This window comes from Lissotriton helveticus, chromosome 4_2, assembly GCF_964261635.1.
Source record: "Lissotriton helveticus chromosome 4_2, aLisHel1.1, whole genome shotgun sequence".
NCBI classification, from domain to species: domain Eukaryota; kingdom Metazoa; phylum Chordata; class Amphibia; order Caudata; family Salamandridae; genus Lissotriton; species Lissotriton helveticus.
This window is the reverse complement of record NC_136064.1, coordinates 135716026-135722025: the sequence shown is the minus strand read 5'-3', so window position 1 is coordinate 135722025 and position 6000 is coordinate 135716026.

The following is a 6000-nucleotide window of genomic DNA, read 5'->3' as shown; positions in this document are numbered from 1 at the left end:
TACATTTGATGTTCTGGACACAGGAAGGGGGTTATCCTGCAGGTCACATCCCTGCTCAGCACTATAATTAATAGGGTGCCACCTCTGCATATGGCGATGCATGGTATAATTGCCATAGCTATATTTCTTATCTGTCCCTCTGGACAGATCTTTTTTGCAGATAAGGCAAGTAACATACCGGGCATTTACTTTCTTTTGGCCCTGGGGAAATGAATAAAATTGCCATATGAAATCTTCCTTTACATGGGAAATTCTTGGCTGCTCAGGCAAAAACTGCCTCTACCCTTGCGTCTCTTCCTCTTCTTCCTCCTGTTGCTGAATGATAATCTGAGGAGGTGGTCCTCTCTTCCTAGGAGGTGGTGGTGGTGGTGGTGGGGGTGCACCAGCTGCAGCTACAAGACTTGCCATTTCTAAGTAATCAAAAAAGGTCTTCCTCTCACAAAGTTCAAAGTCAGAGTGAGGAAACAAGGAGGGGTTTTCATCATTTGGGAAAAAAAATAGTTCTAAACCAATGAAATGTGTTATTTTTAGGTCACATGACCTAGCCTTACATCATTAGGAAACCAAAAGTGAAATGAACCAATGAAAAGTTTTGATAACAAGTTACATGACCTGTTACGCTTACGTTACGCGTTGCGCGCCGCGCCCCGGATCGCTTCCGGGGCGCTGCGCTTCGCTCCTCGGTTCGCGCTCCGGAGCACTTCCGGGTGCGCTAACGCGGCGCGTCATAAGACGCATTACGTGAGAACGCCATACGTCGCGATTACGCGACACGTGACGATGTTGTTTTCTAACGCGGCAGTTGCGCAAACGGAACGTTTACCGGTTCGCGAACCGGGTCGCGGCACAAAATTGAGCTAACGGGAAGCTACCCGGTTCGCGGACCGGGAGCGAAACAAAAAAAATAATAAAAAAAAAATACATACATTTTTTTTATTAAAAACATATAAAATATATTTTTCGTATTAAAGAAGAATACATTTTAAAGCTTTTGATATTTGCTATTAAAAAAACCATTGAAATTCACTGAAAAAAACATAGGTTATAGACCATATATAGTTAGGAATTAGCATTTACAAAACCTTGAAAATTCACAGAAAAAACCATAGGTTATACACCATATATAGTTAGGAATTAGCATTTACAAAACCTTATTTTACTCATTTTACTCACACAAAACCATTGAAATTCGCATATATAGTTAGTTGCACTAACTATATATCGCGCACCCGCAATCCACTGCTGATCATGTCACATATTACATCATTCAGGACATGGTCAGTGACATCTGATGACATCTCAAATGACATCACTGATGATATCACTGATGACATCTCAAATGCCATCACTGATGACATTACTGAGCACATCACTGATGACATTATTCATGTGATAATATGATGAACCTCTTCAGACTCTAATATAACCTTAGATACACTCAGTGTAAACAGACACTCACAGACTGTCACTCATCCATGGAGTTACTCACACACCTATTCAGTCATGCAAAGAATCAATCACACCTCCATTTTCTCAACTATACAGTTATACACATTACTTATTCAAACATATACTAACACATATTTACTCTCTTATACAATCCCTGATACAAGTTCACAATGATCCATACAGCCACTCACACATTCACTAGCTCTTATGCACAGTTATTTATATATGTCAACTCTCACATGTACTGTGTTTTACATATGTATTTACTTTGACATGTAGCACTGAGATATCCATTCACTCACCAATACACTCATGCACACAGTCAACCGCCCATACAGCTGTTTCCACATGCACTTTTGAACCAATACATCTAGTGAATCAACTGCTCACACATCTATGCACAGAGTCATACACCTCCCAGCCACCCACTCACACACTCAGTCTCCCATACAAATACAACCAATCAATAACCCATATAGTTACTCATATAGCTACTGATCAACACATGCAGCATTTTATAGAACAACAGACATAATGATGCACAAATTAAGACACTTTAGTCACTAACCCATGCACTCAGTGAGACACATTTAATCACTCACTCATACAGTCAGTCATGCACCTACTAAATCCTTCATCCAGACACTTATACATCCACTCATTCTTCAATATGTAAGACATATTTTAATTTTACAGAAATACACAGTCACTGGATGTTGACATCAGTGATGTCATTTGAGATGTCATCAGTGATGTCATCAGTGATGTCATTTGAGATGTCATCAGTGATGTCATCAGTGATGTCATTTGAGATGTCATCAGTGATGTCATCAGTGATGTCACTGACCTTGTCATGAATGATGTAATATGTGACATGATCAGCAGTGGATTGCGGGTGCGCGATATATAGTTAGTGCAACTAACTATATATGCGAATTTCAATGGTTTTGTGTGAGTAAAATAAGGTTTTGTAAATGCTAATTCCTAACTATATATGGTGTATAACCTATGGTTTTTTAAGTGAATATATATATATATATGAAAACAATCTCAGCTTTCTTTCGCCTGGAGCCCAGTCCTGGATACCGTCGGCGCAGAAGGAGAGAGGAGACCCAGAGTGCAGGTGAGCAGTGTTTTTATTTAGTAAAGAAAACGGCACACCTCAGCATAACGTTTCGGGCTTCACATATATATATATACACCAAGCTCTATTCAATGATTGAGTGGGTGTATGAGTGTCTGTATGGATGAATTAGTTGGTGAGTGAATGACTGTATAAGTGAGTGATTAAATGTGTCTTAGTGAATGTATGGGTGAGTGACTAATCTGTGTGAATGTGTGTATCAGTCTTTCAGTTGGTATGTCAGTGGCTGCATGGGTTGGAGAGTAGGTAAATGAGTGTCTATATGGGTTATTGATTGGTTGTCTGAGTACCTGTATGGGTGCCTGAGTGTCTGTGTGTGTTAGTGAGGGTGTTTCTGACTCCCCACATGGATGAATGAGTGGGTGAATCTCTGGGTGTATGGATTCATGAGTGCATCTGTGAGGGAATGTATGGGCGAATGTGTGTGCGTATGGCTGTGTCAGAGAATGAATTGATATTTCAGTGGTATATGAGTGGATAACTGATTATGTGAAAGGCAATATATGTGAGTGTGAAAGTATATAAGTCTCTGCGTGTGTGAGTGAGTGATTGTGAGAGTGGCTATATGGGTGAGTGTGTGCTTGTGGCAGTGACTTTATGGAGAGTAAGTATTTGTTAGTATCTGTGTGAGTAGTGAGTATGTGTATGTTTCTGTATGGGTGAGTAAGTGACTGTGTGATTCATTGCTTGGGTGATTGAGTAGTTGTATGAGTAGCTCTAATGGTGAATGACGGTGTATGAGTGGCTATATGGGTATATGATTGGCTATATCAGCGGCTGTATTGGTGAGTGACTAGCTGTATGAGTGCCTGTATGGGTGAGTAGATATGTATGTAGACCTATGAATCAGTGAGTATGTATGTATGTACTGGTATTAGTGTGTCAATGGTTACAAGAATTGTAGTCTGAAATTTGGAGTGGGTATATGAAAGGTTATATTGGGATTTAAGTAGGTGCATCAGAGATTATGTGGATGATGTCACCAGTGATGCCATTTGAGATGTCATGAGTGATGTCATGAATGATGTCACTCACCATGTCTTGAGTGATGTAATATGTGATGTCATCAGCAGTCCATTGCTCAGGCACGAGTTACAATTAGCTCAGCTAACTATGATGGCTGAATTTCTCTGGTTTGTCAACCTAGCTATAACAATCTTGTAACCTTTGTTTTTTTGGTGAATATCCAAGATTTTTTTAATCCTATTTTCTAACTTTAACGTCCCTGAAACCTGTAGTTTTTTCAGGGAATATCTAAGGAATTTTAAATGCTAATTCTCAAGTATAACATCCCTAAAAGCTTTGTCTTTTCAGTGAACTTCTAAGGTTTTAAAAATATTAATTGTTAACTATTCCCGAGACCAGTTTCTTTAGTGAACATATATATACATATACAAAGAAAAATGTTTTAAATATATATTTTATGTTTTTATATAATTGTTTTATGTAATTAACATAAATATGCAGTAAAAAGTTAAAAAAAGGAAAATGGTCTTGAAGATGCTACCTTTCCATGATACAGGGGAATGATTGGATTAGTGCATGGGTAGTGCCTGACTTATTGGATGAGTGCATGGGATGTGCCTGGGTGAGGAGATAAATATGTGGGTAGTACCTGAGAGAATGCCGGAGTATATGCATAGTGCCTGAGGGAATGGTTGAGTGCAAGATTTGTACGTGAGTGAATGGATAAGTGAATGGGAATACCTAATTAAATCATTGAGTGTAAGAATAGTGCCTGCTTATATGAGTGCAAGGATACTGTCTGATGGATGAGTGCATCACTAATGCCTGGGTGATTAGATGAATGCAAGTTTAGTGCCTGGGTCTTTGGATGAGTGGATTGGGTACAGTCTGGTTGATTGGATGAATGAATGGATAGAGCCTGGGTAGATGGATGAGTGCAAGGCTAGTGCCTGAGTGATTGGATGAGTGCATGGGTGGTGCCTGAGTGAATGGTTGACTGTAATAGTAGTGACTGGTCGAATGTTTAATGATGATGATGATGACTTCACAACTAGTGGGTGTATGATTAAATGAGTGGATGCAGAGTGCCTGGTTGATTAGATGACTGCATGGGTAGTGCCTCAATGAATACATGAGTGCAAAGAAAGTACCCGGGTGAATGAATGAGTACAAGGGTGGTACCTGAGTGAATGGATTAGTGCATGTGTAATGAGTGAATGGGTGATTTCATGGGCATGAGAAGTTCAGAAAGAAGAAGAAAGGTATAGATAGAAGGAAGAGAAGTGCAGCATGAGGCAAGAGAAGTGCAGAAAGAGTAAAAAAGGTACAAAAAGGAGCAAGAGAAATGCAAAAAGAGTCAAGAGAAGTGCAAACAGGGGAGGCGCAGAAAGAAGCTAGATAAGCCATGAAAGTTGTAAGAGAGTTTCAGAAAGAAGCAAGAGAGGTACATAAAGAAGCAAAAGAGATGCAGAAAGCAGCAATAGAGGTGCAGAAAGTAACAACAGGCAAGAGAACTGTAGACAAAAGGAAAAAGAGGTGCAGAAAGAGGTAAAAGAGGTGCACAAAGAGAGACGAAGGGTATAGAAAGAGGCAAGAGGGATGCAGAAATAAGCACAAGAGGTGCAGAAAGAAGCAAGAGAACTGAAAAGAGGAATAAAGTTGCAGAAGGAGGGATCAAGGGTTGATAAAGATGCAAGAAATGTGCATAAAGAAGCTAGAGAGATACAGAAAGAGGCAAGAGTGGTACAGAAAGAAGCAAGAGAGATACAGAAACATGGTGAGACTTACAACAGTGACATGGGAAGTGTTGATGTTTCATATTTGGCTAGGCCCAACATTCTAAACAGTTGGTCTCCCATACCTGGAATTGGATGAAATGTTTGGATAAGGACTTAAATAAAAAAGAAGGTTAACAAACTTAAAATTCTTAATAATATAACAATGTATATTATTTTCATTGAATATGTTTATGTGCTATTAGTTTTTGGGCATTCTATACTATTGACTTTATAGAATGCACTAACATTCTTCTTTAATTTCAGACAATACCTTGTAGATGGACTCTACATGGATTTCCACTTCCTGGAAGATTCTGCGAGAGGAGTGTTTTTCTCTCCATGGTTCTGCAATGCCGTTTCTTTGTTAATGTAAGGATTTTTTTCATGTTCCTGTTGTGCCCATAGCGTTCTGGATTCTTTGTGACGTATGATAAAGGAATTTGGACTGATTGATAAAGAAGCAGATTTTACTGTGTGAAGCCCTATTACGGACCAGCAGTATTCAGTCCTAGAACAGTTTTGTGTTTGATGTAATACTTCAAAGTGGCCTCCGTGTCTTTAATGCAATTCAGATTCTCTTGGCATAATAATTAGGAGAATCACTATTCTTTACAATGTAGATTTCTTGTGGGTTTCATTTACAATGTAGATTTCTAGTAGATA